General features: G+C 43.7%; 2 non-coding genes across 2 annotated transcripts; one reads left to right on the top strand and one right to left on the bottom strand.

Annotated features, from left to right (window-relative positions):
- The first annotated feature begins 6,884 nt into the window (after window positions 1-6,884).
- TRNAA-UGC (transfer RNA alanine (anticodon UGC)) lies at window positions 6,885-6,956 on the top strand. Its single transcript has one exon. It is a non-coding gene; the product is annotated as a tRNA-Ala (tRNA).
- Window positions 6,957-15,134: 8,178 nt separating this feature from the next.
- On the bottom strand, window positions 15,135-15,206 carry TRNAA-UGC (transfer RNA alanine (anticodon UGC)). Its single transcript has one exon. It is a non-coding gene; the product is annotated as a tRNA-Ala (tRNA).
- Between the last annotated feature and the right edge of the window lie 3,605 nt (window positions 15,207-18,811).

The raw sequence follows: 18,811 nt of genomic DNA, 5'->3' as shown, positions 1-18,811 counted from the left end.
TTTTACCCCCACATATGGGGTATGAGCCTACTCAGGAGAAATTGAAAATCAATGTTTGGGGTCCAATTTCTCCTGTTACCCTTAGGAAAATAAAAAATTGGGGGCAAACATCATTTTTGTGGAAAAAAAATATGATTTTTTATTTTCACGCCCGGGCCTAAGTTATAAACTTCTTTGAAGCACTTGGGGGTTCAAAGTGCTCACCACACATCTAGATAAGTTCCTTGGGGGGTCTAGCTTCTAAAATGGGGTCACTTGTGGGGAGTATCAACAGTTTAGGCACATCAGAGGCTCTCCAAACGTGACATGACACCCGCAGACCATTCCATCAAAATCTGCATTCCAAAAGTCACTACTTCCCTTCCAAGCCCCGACGTGTGCCCATACAGTAGTTTTCTCCCATATATGGGGTATCAGTGTACTCAGGACAAATTGGACAACAACTTTTGGGGTTCAATTTCTCCTGTTACCCTTGGGAAAATAAAAAAATTGGGGATTAAAAGATGTGGAAAAAATATGATTTTTTTATTTTCATGCCCGGGCGTTATAAACTTCTGTGAAGCCCTTGGGGGTTCAAAGTGCTCACCACACATCTCGATAATTTCCCTGGGGGGTCTAGTTTCCAAAATGGTGTCATTTGTGGGGGGTTTCCACTGTTTAGGCACATCAGGGGCTTTCCAAACGCGGCATGGAGTCCTATCCCAATTCCAGCCAAAAAAGTCAAATGGCGCTTCTTCCCTTCCGAGCTCTGCCATGCGCCCAAATAGTGATTTACCCCCACATGTGGGGTATCAGCATATGCAGGACAAATTGCACAATAACTTTTTGGGTCCTGTTACCCTTGGGAAAATAAAAAATTGGGGGTGAAAAGATCATTTTTGTGGAAAAAATGTGATTTTTTTAATTTTACGGCTGTACATTATAAACTTCTGTGAAGCCCTGGGGGTTCAAAGTTCTCACCACACATCTAGATAAGTTCCTTAGGGGGCTAGTTTCCAAAATGGTGTTATTTGTGAGGAGTTTCCACTGTTTTGGCACATCAGGGGCTTTCCAAACGCGACATGGAGTCCGATCTGAATTCCAGCCAATTTTGCATTGAAAAAGTCAAACGGCGTTCCTTCCCTTCTGAGCTCTGCCATGCGCCGAAACAGTGGTTCCCCCCACATATCAGGTATCAGCGTACTCAGGACAAATTGCACAATAACTTTTGCAGTCCAATTTCTCCTGTTACCCTTGGTAAAATAAAAAAAATTGGACCTGAAGTAATTTTTTTGTGAAAAAAGTTAAATGTTCATTTTTTTTAAACATTCAAAAAATTCCTGTGACGCACCTGAAGGGTTAATAAACTTTTTGAATGTGGTTTTGAGCACCCTAAGGGGTGCAGTTTTTAGAATGATGTCACTTATGGGTATTTTCTATCATATAGACCCCTCAAAGTGACTTCAAATGTGATGTGGTCCCTAAAAATATAATGGTGTTGCAAAAATGAGAAATCGCTGGTCAACTTTTAACCCTTATAACTTCCTAACAAAAAAATTTTTGGTTCCAAAATTGTGCTGATGTAAAGTAAACATATGTGAAATGTTATTTATTAAGTTTTTTGTGTGCCGTATCTCTGTGATTTAAGGGCATAAAAATTAAAAGTTGGAAAATTGCAAAATTTTCACCAAATTTCCATTTTTTTCACAAATAAACGCAAGTTATATCAGTGAAATTTTACCACTAACATGAAGTACAATATGTCACAAGAAAACAGTGTCTGAGTTACCGGGATCCATGGAAGCGTTCCAGAGTTATTACCTCATAAAGGGACAGTGGTCAGAATTGTAAAAATTGGCCTGGTCATGAACATGCAAACCACCCTTGGGGGTAAAGGGGTTAAAGGATTTGTACCAAGATCCCGATCTTCAGGAGCACACCGCTCCTCGGCCTCCTGGTTGTCAGGGGGTCGTGCACTCCTGACAATTTTTTCCCAGCTCTTTATAATGCTGCAGACAGAGGCAGTTTTGACTCTGCAGCACTGGAAGATCACAGGATCAGAGCAGCACTTACAAGCTGGACAGTAAAAAGCTTGTAAGTGCTGCTCCCATTTCTTTGTGTAATGGTCGTTTACATGCAGTAGATGCATCTATGGCTTATGCATGGGGCTGAGGCACCTATATGGGGGATGTAGCTCAGTGGTACAGCGTATGCTTTGCATGTATGAGGCCCCGGGTTTTTTTCTTCACTTATAAAAAACATCCAAAACGTCCGAAGTCCCCAGATTTGCAGGAACAGAAGCTCAGCCAAGCCCCCACCCCGAATTATCCGGAGCGCGCCACCCTCTGACAACCAGGAGGATGACTGGATTCTATTTTTCACTCTACTTAAAAAAAGATGTAAAGAATGCAAAAAATACAATCACCTCCTTCTCCTATATTTTAAATATTTCATGCAATAGAATGCAAATTAATTATTTAAAAATCCTACAATGGGATTTTCCGTGTTTTGTATTTACTCACTTTTAACTCAGGAAGAGTTCAGAAATCAATATTTTGTGGAATAACCATGATTTTTAATCGCAGCTTTCATGCGTCTTGGCTGCTTTACACCAGTCTTTCACACTGCTTTTGGGTGACCTTATATCATTCCTGGTACAAAAATGTAAGCAGTTCTTTGTTTGATGGCTTCTGACTATCCATCTTCCTTCAATGGGGTTCAGGTCTGGAGATTGGGCTGCCCATGACAGGGATTTGATGTGGTGGTCCTTCATCCACACACTGATTGATCTAGCTGTGTGGCATGGCGCATTCTTCTGCTGGAAATACCAGTCCTCAGAGTTGGGGAACATTGCCTGAGCAGAAGAAATCTACTGGTTTTCCAGGATAACCTTGTATGCGGCTTGATTCATACGTCCTTTGCAAAGATTAATCTGCCCAATTCCAGCCTTGCTGAAGCATCCCCAGATCATCACAGATCCTCCAACATACTTCACAGTGGGTGCAAGACACTGTGGCTTGTACGCCTCTCCAGATCTCTGTCAAACCATTAGACGACCAGATGTTGGGCAAAGCTGAAAATCAGACTCATCAGAGAAGATTACCTTACTCCAGTCCTCTATGGTCCAATCCTTATGGTCTTTGGCAAACTTCAGCCTGGCTCTCCTTTGCTTCTCATTGATGAAAGGTTTTTTTCTACCTTTACATGACTTGAGCCCTGCCTCTAGGAGCTTGTTACGAACTGTTCTTGCAGTGCACTTCACCCCAGCTGCCATTTGCCATTCCTTTTGTAGGTCACTTGATGTCATCCTGCAGTTGCCAAGTGATATTCGAATGAGATGACGGTCATCCCAGTCAGTGGGGAGTCATTATCGCCCTCTGCCGGTCTGTAGCTTTGTTGTCCCCAATGTCTGCTGCTTGACCTTGTTGTAATGGACTACAGTCTTAGACATTTTAAGGCAACATGACGCTCTCTGTATCCCTCTGTTAGTAAAGCCAGAATTGAGCCCTTCTTTTCCTCACTGAAGACTTTTCAACTCCTTTGCCATGGTTATAAATTATTTTTTAATTCCTATTACTTTTGGGATATTACTAGCACTTGTTTTGCCATCCAGCTTGTCCTATTGCAAGAGGATTGTGACCACCACAGCAGGGTTTTTTTATACTTTCCTTCATTAAATAAGATTTGGTTCCGGTGATCACCTAATCAGAAGCACATTAAGTAGAATGAGGTGTACTCTGGTTGTAATTCAACTGGAATGGAATGGCTGTCAGACATGTAGAGAAGCTGATTTTTATAAAACTGTGCAGTGGTCTCTTAATTTCTGCCAGAGCTGTATATATATATATATATATATATATGGTCTACTTCTGTCCCGTATATTGACTATTTTGATGAGGTATCTAATAACTCTTTGGGTGGATATTGTGTATTCAGGTCACCTCCGTAAAAATGTAAAAAACTTTTTAAAATTTTTTTTTTCATGATAATATAATAATATATACTGTAACATGTTTGGGGGTTGACTGACTGCACTGTATACACTGATTTTCGGTAATGCTTGAATATAGAATATTTATTGTGTATCGAGGCATTTTTGTGTCCTTTCCATATAGTCTATATACAATATCCATCCTGATATCATCTGCAAGTGCTTATATGTTATATACAAGTATGGACATCTATATATTCAATATAACCAGTAATAGCTGCTATAATATTTTTCTCTTTTTCCTTCGTGGTTCATCCATTGCATTGTACATTTTAATTAGGATTTATCTAACCAAATATTAACTGTATATGGTGATTTAGCAGGATCTCTCCCATCTGTAATTGTATTTGATATTATGTATTGTTGCTTCCTATATAAATTTCTATCATGTTTGGATCTAAACATCTGATGGCTGATTGGCAGCCTTGTGCTTTATTAATTTTTGCATTTATATCATTTTGAATTATTATATTAACTTTTTGTGGTATTGTGAATTCTGATGGCTGATTGACAGCCCTTATATATATTTATGCACTAGTTTGCTGCTGATATGTATATTCTTTTTTTTTTGTATGTACGCCGGTTTTGCCAGTACTTTATATGGTCCTCCATCTGTTGCATGCTAGTGCGCATGCACCTCCTTACTGCCGCCATCCCGTATCTGCTTCTGTGCCTGCGATGCTCCCGGTGCCAGATCACGTGGGGCCTCATGTGTTTCTGGTTTGGCTGCTGGGTGACAACGCGTCAACAATTGCTGGCTTCCGGCCTTAATTGACTTCCGGGCCTCTGCCTTTTTAAACCCACATATCGATGACACTTCCATGCTCCCTGAGGAAGGTCTTTTATCCGAAACGTGCGTCGGGGTGTAAAGGCTTACCAGCTATTTCCACTGCTACTCTCTGCCAGGTACTATTAATAGGTAACATTGGCCAGTATACTCTATATTTTTGGTCAGCTGTATAAATATGTTGAATACACACTTATCCTGTGTGCTTTATTGATATCTAACTCAATATTATCTTTCGAATTTTTGGCTATATAGAGTATGTACTATTTTACATGATCCACAGTGGATTTGATACCAACATGGTCTATGTTTTTGACCTCTAACTGTATTACATTGCTGGTCGCACCTGCCCTCCACAGTGCATGGTTGTTTATCTGCCCACTTGTTATCCTGTCCACCTTTGTCTGTGAAATTTGATCAATAAAATTATTATATTTTTTTCAGTACCTATGGAACTTATGATTGTATTTCTTTGGTTCACCCTCCCTTGTTTCAATATGAGAACCTGGATATGGAGACATGACTACAATATGGGGACCTGGATATAGAGACATGACTACAATATGGGGACCTGGATATAGAGACATGACAACAATATGGGGACCTGGCTATGGGGACATATCTACAATATGGGGACCTGTATGGGGACATAACTACAATAAGGGGACATAACAAATGTGCACTCATATTGTAGTTATCGCCGCATCCAAGCTCTAAAAAAAAATTTAAAAAACACGGCAAAAATGTTCAAAAGGTGTATAGAACAAAAAATGGTATCACTAAAAATGTAACTTTGTCCTTCAAGGAATGCGGCCCCCAAGTTCAAATTTTTTTCTATATGCGGCCCATATACCAAGCCAAGTTTGAGACCCCTGCTCTATATAGTATTATGTTTGCTCTGTGTGGTAGTATTATGTGAGCTCTGTATTGTAGTATTATGTGGGTGCTGTATGGTAGTATTACATTGGCTATGTATGGTGCTTAGTATGTGGGATGTGTGAGGTACTATTATGTGGCCACTGTATAGTAGTATTATGTAGAAGTTGTAGGCTAGTATTATGTGGGCACTGTGTGTTAGTATGACGTGGGTGCTATATGGTAGTGTTATTTGGGCTCTGTATGGTAGTATCATGTGTCTACGCTGGCAACTTTATGAAAAACGGGTGTACTTTAGCCTGAATAAAGCGTTGCTGTCTATAGTTGAGAAATAAAAGCTGCAGTCAATCAGTGAGCTCGTGTCATCTACACACACAGCTCTCAGTGATTGGCTGCAGTGGTGAATGTTCTATCAAATTTAGGTACGTGCGCTCCTAATGTGTACAGAGAATGTAGCTCAGTGGTAGAGCGCATGCTTTGCATGTATGAGTCCCTGGGTGCAATCCCCGGCATCTCTATGTTTTGTGATATTATGGAGATTACTGTTATTATCCAGAGTTCTCTCAAACTAACAAATGTGCGGCTGACACTGGGACACCGATAATAATCTCAGGGGGAATACTTATGATTGCGTTTGCAATTACCAATATTTGATCGTCATAAATGCTTATTCCTAAATTTTCAGTGATTTATTACATTACTTTTTCTATCTGCACAAAAACCTATATTTGACTGGTACAGAGGACGCAAATGCTAGAGATGCCTGCGACATTTTTAACAGATCATGCAACTTTTTTTTTCCTGTAAAAAGATGCAATCAGGTAAAAGACAAATAACATTTTTGGTTTTGTACAAAACTCAATATCCTGAATGCACCATTTAAAAAAAATAAATAAAGTGGTAAAAACATGACAGTAAATAGCACAAGATCGAAAAGTGACTTAAATACTGTAAATGCCGATGATGAATCGGATCCTAGTGCACAAACATTTTACGACATTTCGAAAAGTCGTCAATATTGAATTAGGTTCAAATGTCCGAATAACCGGAACCCACGAACATTATACCGACTAAAAAAAAAGACGATTGACGTAAAGTTAATTAAAAGGCGCAAATGAAATAATGTTTGTGGCACAAATCAAAAAAAGGCCCTATGGGTACCATTATTATTAATACAGCCAGGAAAGCAGAGAGGGATCGCTCCGGTAGTGCATTGCCTTCTGAACGGAGGAGCCTGAGGCTGTTTGCACAGGGGATGTAGCTCAGTGGTAGAGCGCATGCTTTGCATGTATGAGGCCCCGGGTTCAATCCCCAGCATCTCCAGCTTTTGTTATAAAAAACGGGAAATATGTCAAAATAATTCACCAGTCGTAGCGTGGAGAGAGGCGGGAAGGCTGCGCGGGACATCGGAAGGTAAGAATAACACCATTTTTTATTTTATTATTTTTTTTTACATTTTATCTTTTACTACTGATGCCGCATAGGCAGCCTCAGTAGTAAAAAGTTGGTCACACTTGTCAAACACTATGTTTGACGAGTGTGACCAACCTGTCAATCCGTTCTCCAAGCGATGCTACAGATCGCTTGGAAAACGCTAGCATTTTGCAAGCTAATTACACTTGCAAAATGCTAGTTTTTCCGCGGGAAAATCGCGGGAATTTAAAATGCGATTTTCCCACGGAATGGAATTCCGGAACTTACCGCGAGAGTTCCGCTACATGTGAACCCAGCCTTAAGGTGCTTTTATTGCTCAATGGCTGGGTCACAGATAATAAAAAGTCATTATTGAGGGTTCAAATACCCTCTAATGTATCCATGAGAGACAACCCGCATATAAATTAGTATAGAGCCACTGTCACGGGGGCTTAGTTCAACTAAGGCTGAAAGACCCGGGGCCCTTGTGGTGTCCCTTTACTAGGGGAAACCCTGTCTGACCCTCAACCCAGGGTTTTTGCTGAAGGTGCAAATGCCTGAGCCTCCGACCTTTCCTTATCTCCTGCTCAGCCCTGCACTTAACCCTCCACCCAGTGAGAAGTCACCACCAAAGCTCCCACACAAATAATGACAGACAGGGAGAACTTAAACTGCACTGCGCCGCACACACACAGGAATAAACAGTAATGTGAACAGGGCACAACTAAACACAAATATGGGAAGGAGAAAGGATAACGACGGATCATACGACACCAGATATGAATCTCTCTCTCTTGAACACCTCCACTCCAGACCGGAACCACTTGGTATGAAACACAAGCTATAATCGGCGACGCCCATAGGCCAGCATGACTATTTAAAGACCGTGGGCGTGACTAACCATCCAACCTGGTCTCCAGCAGGATTAACCCCCGAGAGCCTGAAGATCAGGCCGGCGCCACTGAGGCTATAGTGGCTGGAGGTGGAACTACCTCTGCCTGCCGGATGCTGTGGTGTGAACAGCGTCCGACATGACAGTACCCCGTCTTCTACGAGGGACCCCAGGGCCCTCAAGACTCATAGGACCCGGCTTGTCCGGATGACGACGGTGAAAAGAACTGACCAGCCGATCCGCATGTATGTCTGAGGCTGGAACCCAAGACCTCTCCTCTGGACCATACCCCCGCCAGTGCACCAAATACTGAAGAGTACAGCGTACTACTCGAGAGTCCACTACCTTGGCGACCTCGAACTCTAACTCGCCATCCACCATGACTGGAGGTGGCATCGGCGTTGTGTCCACAGAGCCTACCACCTTTTTCAATAAAGCCCTGTGAAACACGTTGTGTATCTTGTACACTGCGGGAAGTTCCAACCGATAAGCCACTGGGTTAATGATGGCAGAAATCCTAAAAGGCCCAATAAACCTTGGACCCAGTTTTAAAGAAGGGATTTTGAGTTTTATGTTCTTCGTAGCTAACCACACCCATTCACCCACACACAGGTCCGGACCTGGCACGCGTCTACTGTCAGCCACCCGTTTGTACCTGGCACTCATGCTCAACAAACGCTGTTTCACCCGCCTCCAGACTGATGACAATTGGGCTCCTAGCTGATCCTCCTCCGGGACACCCCCGGAGTCACCCTGACGTAAGGTACAAAACTGAGGATGTTGACCGTACACACAAAAGAATGGAGACTCTCCTGATGACTCTTGGCGGTGATTATTTAATGCGAATTCGGCCAGAGGAAGGAAAGTAGACCACTCCTCCTGGTTGTCGGACACAAAGCATCGTAAATACTGTTCAAGATTTTGGTTCATGCGCTCAGTTTGTCCATTAGACTGTGGATGAAACGCCGATGAATGTGACAACTTGATCCCCAACCTTGAGCAAAAAGCTTTCCAAAACCTCGCCACAAATTGCGTACCCCTATCAGATACTATGTCAGACGGTACTCCGTGGAGTCTGACCACCTCCTTCACAAATACCTGAGCCAACGTCTTAGCATTGGGCAAAGAGGACAACGCCACAAAATGCGCCATCTTTGAAAAACGGTCAACCACCACCAGGATGACCGTGTTCCCTGCCGAGGCTGGCAAGTCAGTGATAAAATCCATGGAGATTTCTGTCCATGGCCTATTGGGTACCCCCAGAGGCTGTAGCGTGCCAGCAGGACGGGTTCGGGGTGACTTAGCCCTAGCGCACGTGATGCAAGCTGCCACGTACGAGACCACGTCCTGCCGGATTTTGGGCCACCAGAAACAACGCGATACCAGCTCTAAGGTGCCCTTCACCCCTGGGTGACCAGCCAGTACCGAATCGTGGTGTTCCTTCAACACCTTAGGCCGAAGATGCAGGGGTACAAATGATTTGTTGGCGGGAAGTCCTGGTGGTACCTCCTCTTGGGCCTCGGCAATCTCCGCCTCTACCTCAGTCGTGAGAGCCGAGACCACTACCCCTTTCTGGAGGATGGGTACCGGCTCTTCCCGAGGTTCTCCCCCCGGAAAACACCTAGACAAAGCATCCGCCTTGGTGTTTTTAGCCCCGGGACGGTACGTCACAAGAAAATTGAAACGAGTAAAAAACAATGCCCAGCGAGCCTGCCTAGGAGACAGACGCTTGGCCGACTCCAGGTAGAGCAGATTCTTATGGTCGGTGATAACTGTGACCTGGTGAGCCGCCCCCTCCAAGAAGTGTCGCCATTCCTCAAAAGCCAGTTTGATGGCCAACAACTCCCTGTTGCCGATATCATAATTCCGTTCGGCCGGCGACAACTTCTTGGAGAAGTAGGCGCATGGATGCATCTCGCTCAAGGACGAGCCTTGAGACCGTACTGCCCCCACTCCCACCTCCGACGCATCAACCTCTACCACAAAAGGTTTAGACACGTCTGGTTGCACCAGAATGGGGGCTGAAGCAAAACTATTCTTCAGACGCTCAAATGCACGTATAGCCACCTCAGGCCAGTTCGCCAGATCGGCACCCTTTTTTGTCATGTCCGTGAGCGGTTTGGCGACAGTCGAAAAGTGTTTTATAAATTTCCTATAATAATTCGCAAACCCCAGGAACCGCTGGAGTGCTTTCAGACTCTCCGGCCTCTCCCATTGCAACACCGCTTGCACCTTAGCGGTGTCCATTTTAAAACCAGCTGCGGACACAATATATCCCAAAAAGGGCAACTCCTGGACAAAAAATAAACATTTTTCCAGCTTAGCATAGAGCTGGTTCTCCCGGAGCAACTGTAACACCTGCCTAACATGCTGCAAATGAGTGTCCCGATCGCTAGAATAAATGAGGATATCATCCAGGTATACAATCACAAATCTCCCCAGGACATGAGCAAAGACATCATTAATAAAATGTTGGAAAACGGCAGGCGCGGTGGTCAACCCAAACGGCATAACCAGACTCTCAAAATGACCCTCAGGAGTGTTAAACGCCGTCTTCCACTCATCCCCCTGACGGACCCTTATGAGGTTATACGCCCCCCTGAGGTCCAGCTTGGAAAACCATTTTGCCCCCGCTACCTGGTTGAACAAATCCGGGATCAACGGCATTGGGTAGGGATCACGGATAGTAATCTGGTTTAACTCTCGGAAATCCAGACACGGGCGTAACCCCCCATCTTTCTTCTTAATGAAGAAAAACCCCGCTGCTACAGGCGAGGACGAAGGCCGGATGTGACCTTTGCTCAGACTCTCCGCGATGTAGTCTTTCAGAGCTTGTCTCTCAGGACCAGAAATATTAAACATCCTGGCCTTAGGTAATTTGGCCCCGGGTTTTAGCCTAATAGCACAGTCATAGGCTCTATGTGGAGGCAGTTCTGAGCAACCCTTCTCAGAGAAAACATCCGCGAAATCCTGCAAAGCCTCCGGCAGGCTGGGCGTCACGGCGGACACACATGTGGCCAAGCAATTGTCTTGGCAGAAACCACTCCATTGTACTATGTCCTGAGTTTTCCAATCAATTACCGGGTTGTGCCTGGACAGCCATGGAAAACCCAGGACCATTTGAGCTGGGAGATTACGGAGGACCCTACATGTAACCGACTCAGAATGTAGGACCCCAATGTGGAGTTTCACCTCTGCCACAAACTCAGTAATCTCCCCTTGAGGGAGGGGAACAGCATTAATGGTCACCACCTGTATGGGGTGAGGAAGTTTTTCAATCTTAAACCCGGCGGTGTGTGCAAACTCCTCATCTATGAGATTGGTGGCGGAACCGCTATCCACAAACACTGATATAGGTAGCTCTCTGCCGGCGACAATAACCTTGGCAGGGAGCATACAATGAGATACCATCATGGAGGATATGCATACGCTCAGTTGGGTCTCCTCCATACCCTCTGAGCTTAACAGTTTTCCGCCGGTGTGACCCTCTTAGGTAGTACCGGGCAAACGTTAACATAATGACCACCTTTACCACAGTAGAAACATGCTCTGGACTTCCGGACTCCCGGAGCGCGAGGCTGAACCTGTGCCACGCCAGCAATCTGCATAGGTTCAGGGGACTCATCTACTTCAACCACACCTGCACCTCTGTTTTCCCCCAGAGGTAGCGTCTCCTGTGCCCCCTGACGAAAACGGCGATCAATACGTATCACCAAACTCATGGCAGACTCCAATGATGCCGGAGTCTCATACATCAGGAGGGCTTGTTTCACCCTCCCTGATACCCCATGCATAAACTGGCTCCGCAGTGCTGGGTCATTCCACTGTGTGTCTACGGCCCAGCGGCGAAATTCCGAACAATAGTCCTCTGCCAAGCGCTCCCCCTGGCGGAGGGCGCGGATTTTAGATTCCGCTAGAGCCAGTCGGTCAGGGTCATCGTAAATGAGCCCGAGGGCAGAAAAAACATTATCGACCGAATGAAATGTAGCAGAGTCAGGTGGTAAGGAAAATGCCCATGCTTGGGGGTCACCACTCAGTAATGACAACACCAGCCCTACTCGCTGGGCCTCATTACCTGAGGATATTGGCCGCATGCGGAAGTATAATTTGCAGGCCTCCCGAAATACGACAAATTTGCTGCGATCGCCTGAAAATCGTTCTGGCAGCGGAAACTTCGGCTCTGCACCGATACCTGCAGATGCCGTTTGCACCTTTGCTACTACCAGGCCCTGCTGCTGAACTGCCCCATTCAACTCGGAGACCTGTATGGACAGCGCCGCCAACTGGCGGGTTATGGAATCTAATGGATCCATGGACTCCTGAAAAAATGTGGGCCGATTATAATGTCACGGGGGCTTAGTTCAACTAAGGCTGAAAGACCCGGGGCCCCTGTGGTGTCCCTTTACTAGGGGAAACCCTGTCTGACCCTCAACCCAGGGTTTTTGCTGAAGGTGCAAATGCCTGAGCCTCCGACCTTTCCTTATCTCCTGCTCAGCCCTGCACTTAACCCTCCACCCTCCACCCAGTGAGAAGTCACCACCAAAGCTCCCACACAAATAATGACAGACAGGGAGAACTTAAACTGCACTGCGCCGCACACACACAGGAATAAACAGTAATGTGAACAGGGCACAACTAAACACAAATATGGGAAGGAGAAAGGATAACGACGGATCATACGACACCAGATATGAATCTCTCTCTCTTGAACACCTCCACTCCAGACCGGAACCACTTGGTATGAAACACAAGCTATAATCGGCGACGCCCATAGGCCAGCATGACTATTTAAAGACCGTGGGCGTGACTAACCATCCAACCTGGTCTCCAGCAGGATTAACCCCCGAGAGCCTGAAGATCAGGCCGGCGCCACTGAGGCTATAGTGGCTGGAGGTGGAACTACCTCTGCCTGCCGGATGCTGTGGTGTGAACAGCGTCCGACATGACAGCCACAATCCAAAATATAGTGTAAACTCTGCCCTTACCCATAGTGCCTCAGTCAGGGAACCACAAGAACGCAGCCCCAACGTGCATTTCGTGTTGGCTTCTTCGGGGGTATTTGTTCCTTGTATGTGGTATTATAGGTCACTATGTGGTGGTAATATGTGGTCTGGTCATGGTGCGCTGGTATTTGTCCCCTGTGTGTGATATTATTGGTCATTTTAAAAATTGAAAAATAAATAAAAATATACCTAAATTGTATTGGATATTTTCACAAATGTTTAATAGGTTAGAGTAGAGTAGGTACTGGCCAAAAGTCTACCTTGTCGTGGTGGCGGCTTAAAAAATCTTTTGACTGTGGACAGTTCGAGGGTGGAGGCGACGCTGGGGTGGAGCCTGGGCAGAGTCTCAAGAGGGCCCCAAAATTCCTAGTGGCAGCCCTGTCTACAAATACAATCTGCTCCTCTGTAGTCTATAGCGATGTCGGTCTGTACATGTATAGTGCTGGTTACAGCGCCCCCTGGTGTCTGACAGTTATTCTACATAGAATTCTCAACAAAAGCTAATCAGCTAATACTTAGCGCTGAGTCCGGTCTTTGTGTTACATCCGCACATTTATCAGATTTCTGAATATTTTGGAAGTTTTCTTGTTATTTGTCACAAAAGCTGGATGTGTGATCTCAATTCTGAGAACGATCCATGACGAGAATCTGACTCTGAATCTACCATCATAGATCTTCTCACAATTCGTTTTTCTTTTTTTCATAATTCTGCAGCATAAATGACATCATATTCCAACAGTCTGGACTATTAGGGACGAAGCAAAACTACTTTCTTTATTATTTGTTTATATTTACAATATGGGAAGATCAGGGGATTCTATTTTTGCCATTTTTGCATCTTTTTTAAGCAAATTAAAAAAAAATAAAATAAAATAAGTCCACATGATACTATCATACAGAGCACTTATAATACTACCATAGAAATCCCACATAATACTACCCTACATTGCCCAAATAATACTACCCTACAGCACCCACATAATTCTACCATACAGAGCCCACATAAAGCTAGCACAAAGCGCACAAATAATACTACATACAGCACCCAGCCCCATAATACTACCATACAGCGCACACATAATACTACCATACTGTTCCCACATAATATTACTATACAGTGCACACATAATACTACCATTATGGAAATATATATGTATATGTATTTCATATAGATCTCACTTGCCTGCTATAGTCTACATACTGCTATATACTCCATATATTCATGTATTCTTATATAGCCATATGCATACAAATACATATTCACAGTTTGAACCTTATAACTAGTTGGTGGAAGTTGACCTGCTACCCAGTCATCTCATGATAGCATTGTCTTCTGACTTGAGAAATATCTAGCAGACATAGGGAATGAGGAAGTAAGGCCCGATGGTCTGGCCGATATTGGAGACTTGCTGACGAGTGCAAGACTCCGGACAGTAAATCACATGGTGTCTAAGTAACCCCAGGTCGGACACCCATATATGCTCATGTATTTAAACTGACCAATTAGATAAGAAGTTCAGCCTTATGTTAATGAGTAACCACTCCTTTCTGTACAGCTGATAAAACCAAGTATATTCAATAAAGTTTCCAGAGTTCTGCTGGAATGAGTTGTTGCTAACTAAGTGTAGCTTCCTCTTTTCCTTTGAGCGCTCAATAAGACTCTGTCTAATTAGGACAGGCCACAGCATGCACAGAGATATATATCTATATCAATCAAAAAATCCACATCACTGATCCCACATAATACTACCATACAGTGCACACATAAGGCTACCATTCAGTGCCTGCATAATACTGCTACTATGCAAACCTCCTTCCACCTGCCAGCATTAGATATGCATCTTTCGAAACGTTGTGCGGAGCCTACAAATCGGGGAGCAGCGGCAGGTAAGGGGAGGTTCGGGAGGCTATCATTTCACAGCCTCAGAATAACTGGATCAGGGGTCTGCAAACACAATCTGCTCCTCTGTAGTCTCTAGCGATGTCGGTCTGTACATGTATAGTGCTGGTTACAGTGTCCCCTGGGGTCCGACAGTTATTATGCATAGAATCATCAACAAAAGCAAATCTGTCTGATATTTAGCGCTGATTCCGGGCTTCGTGTTACATCCAGACAGAAGACTGGTGAATTTCCGCACATTTTTCAGATTTCTGAATATTTTGGAAGTTTTCTTGTTATTTGTTACAAAAATGTGGAGATGCCGGGGATTGGACCCTGGGCCTCATACATGCAAAGCATGCGCTCTACCACTGAGCTACATCCCCTGCACACACTGTCTGATGTGTGATCTCAATTCTGAGAACGATCCATGACGAGAATCTGACTGAATCTACCATCACAGATCTTCTCACAGTTCGTTTTTCTTTTTTCATAATTCTGCAGCATAAAAGACATCATATTCCAACAGTCTGGACTATTAGGGACGAAGCAAAACTACTTTAATTCTTTATTATTTGGTTATATGTACAATATGGGAAGAGGAGAGGATTCTATTTTTGCCATTTTTGCATCTTTTTTTAAGCAAATTTTTAAAAATACAATTCTCTTTTTCCCATATTTTTAAAGGGATTGTTCATTAATGGACGACACTTTTCGATTGTCTCAATCAATTAGGAAGAAAGTGTACAACACCTCCCGGATGGGAACATCTCCGAGCGCTGCGCCCCCTGACAGTCTCGTGACGGTGCTTATGTCCCCTGATGGGCTGCAGACAATCAGCGGCGGCTGAAAGGCGACATCTCTCCTGATCCCGTAGGTAAGTAACCTTTCTTCTTGTATCGGTCACCATCGGGGCGCTCTATAGCAATGTACAGTGGGAACCAATCCCTTTAAATATAAGAAAATCGAAAGAATTCATCGATAAGGTTTACCTTTTCCATAAAAGCCCAAAATATTGAAAAATTATGTGATCTATCCCACATGGTAAATGCAGGAAAAAAGAACAATAGACATTAGACATCAGACCGTGCACGGTACCCGGACCCCTATGACCGAGGATAGGATAGTACGTCAATGCGATCAACGGCGCTCCGGGGGGGGCGCCGCTGATCACGGCCAGGTGTCAGCTGATTACCACAGCTGACACCTGGCACCCTGCATGTTAACCCCTGGCACACTGCGATCAAACATGATCGCAGTGTACGGGGGTTTAGAGAAGCATCGGCAGGGAGGGGGCTCCCCCCGTGCTTCCCTGAAACCCCCAGAGCAGCGCGATGTGCAGCGCTGCTGCGGGGCCTCCTTCCTTGCAGGTCCCCAGATCCAATATGGCCGTGGGACCTTCGGGGGCCTGCAGGGAGGCAGCTTCCTCAGTGCCTGCAGAGAGCAGGCACGAGGAAGCCTGGTGCAGCGCCAGTGTCAGATCACTGAACTGTCACAGCGATCTGTGATGTGACAGTGTGACAGTGTGACAGTGATGTCCCCTCTGGGACAATGCAATAAAGTAAAAAAAAAAAAAAAAGTGTAAAAATAATTTATAAAAAAATCGCCAAATAAATTAAAAAAAAAAAATATTCCCTAATAAATTCATTTTTTGGAAACAAAAAAAAACCAATAAAAGTACACATATTTAGTATCGCCGCTTCCATAACGACCCGCCCTATAAAACTGTCCCACTAGTTAACCCCTTTAGCGAACCCCTTAAAAAATAAAAATAAAAAACGAAGCAAAAAACAAGGCTTTATTATCATACCGCCGAACAAAATGTGCAAAATGTGCAATTAAAAAGATGGATATAAATAACCATGGTACCGCTGAAAACATAATCTTGTCCCGCAAAAAACAAGCCGCCATACAGCGTCATCAGCGAAAAAATAAAAAAGTTACAATAGCTCGCAGAATAAAGCAATGCAAAAATAATTGTTTTTTGCATAAAATTGTTTTTATTGCATAAAAGCGCCAAAACATAAAAAACGACAAAAATGAGGTATCGCTGTAACTGTACTGACCCGAAGAATAAAACCGCTTTATCAATTTTACCACACACGGAACGGTGTAAACGCACTCCCCCAAAAGAAAATCATGAAACGCTGGTTTTTGTTCATTCTGCTTCCCAAAAATCGGAATAAAAAGCGATCAAAAAAGTCACATGCCCAAAAATGGTACCAATAAAAACGTCAACTCGTCCCACAAAAAATAAGACCTCACATGACTCAGTGGGTCAAAATATGGAAAAATTATACCTCTCAAAATGTGGTGATGCAAAAACTATTTTTACAATAAAAAGCGTCTTTTAGCGTGTGACAGCTGCCAAATATAAAAACCGCCATAAATAGTAAATCAAACCCCCCGTTATCACCCCCTTAGTGAGGGAAAAATAATAAAATTAAAAAAATGTATTTATTTCCATTTTCCCGTTAGGGCTAGGGTTAGGGCTAGGGTTAGGGCTGAGATTAGGGTTAGGGGGTGTTGGGGTTAGGGTTGGAGTTATAATTGGGGGGTTTCCACTGTTTGGGCATATCAGGTGCTCTCCAAATGCAACATGGCATCTGATCTCAATTCCAGCGTTCTGCGTTGAAAAAGTCAAATGGTGCTCCTTCCAAGCTCTACCATGCGCCCAGTGTTTTACCCCCACATATGGGGTATCAGCTTACTCAGGGCAAATTGAAAAACAACTTTTGGGGTCCAATTTCTCCTATTACCCATAGGAAAATAAAAAATTGGGGGCAAACATATCATTTTTGTGGAAAAAAATATGATTTTTTTATTTTTACGTCCGGGCGTTATAAACTTCTGTGAAGCCCTTGGGGGTTCAAAGTGCTCACCACACATCTAGATAAGTTCCTTGTGGGGTCTAGTTTCCAAAATGATGTCATTTGTGCAGGGTTTCCACTGTTTGGGCACATCAGTGGCTCTCCAAACGCGGCATGGAGTCCGATAATAATTTCAGCCAAAAAAGTCAAATGGCGCTTCTTCCCTTCCGAGCTCTGCCATGCGCCCAAATAGTGGTTTACCCCCACATGTGGGGTATCAGCATATGCAAGACAAATTGCACAATAACTTTTGGGGTCCTGTTACCCTTGGGGGTTCAAAGTTCTCACCACATATCTAGATAAGTTCCTTGAGGGGTCTAGTTTCCAAAATGGTGTCATTTGTGGGGGCTTTCCACTGTTTGGGCACATCAGGGGCTCTCCAAACATGACATGGCGTCCGATCTGAATTCCAGCCAATTTTGCATTGAAAAAGTCAAATGGCGCTCCTTCCCTTCTGAGCTCTGCCATGTGCCGAAACATTGTTTTCCCCCACATATCAGGTGTCAGCGTACTCAGGACAAATTGCACAATAACTTTTGCAGTCCAATTTCTCCTGTTACCCTTGGTAAAATAAAAAAAATTGAACCTGAAGTAATTTTTTTGTGAAAAAAAGTTAAATGTTCATTTATTTTAAACATTCAACAAATTCCTGTGAAGCACCTGAAGGGTTAATAAACTTCTTGAATCTGGTTTTGAGCACCTTGAGGGGTGCAGTTTTTAGAATGGTGTCACTTTTGGGTATTTTATATCATATATACCCCTTAAAGTGACTTAAAATGTGATGTGGTCCCTAAAAATATAATGGTGTTGCAAAAACGAGAAATCGCTGGTCAACTTTTAACCCTTATAACTTCCTAACTAAAAAAAAATTTTGGTTCCAAAATTGTGTTGATGTAAAGTAAACATGTGGGAAATGTTACTTATTAAGTGTTTTGTGTGCCATATCTCTGTGATTTAAGGGCATAAAAATTCAAAGTTGGAAAATTGCGAAATTTTCAAAATTTTCACCAAATTTCTGTTTTTTTTCACAAATAAACGCAAGTTATATGAATGACATTTTACCACTAACATGAAGTACAATATGTCATAAGAAAATAATGTCAGAATCACCGGGATCGATG

The sequence above is a fragment of the Dendrobates tinctorius genome, unplaced genomic scaffold, assembly GCF_039654945.1.
Source record: "Dendrobates tinctorius isolate UK_male_01 unplaced genomic scaffold, ASM3965494v1 ptg000021l, whole genome shotgun sequence".
NCBI classification, from domain to species: Eukaryota; Metazoa; Chordata; class Amphibia; order Anura; family Dendrobatidae; genus Dendrobates; species Dendrobates tinctorius.
The sequence above is the reverse complement of the archived record's forward strand: the minus strand, read 5'-3'. Positions and strand labels throughout refer to the sequence as shown.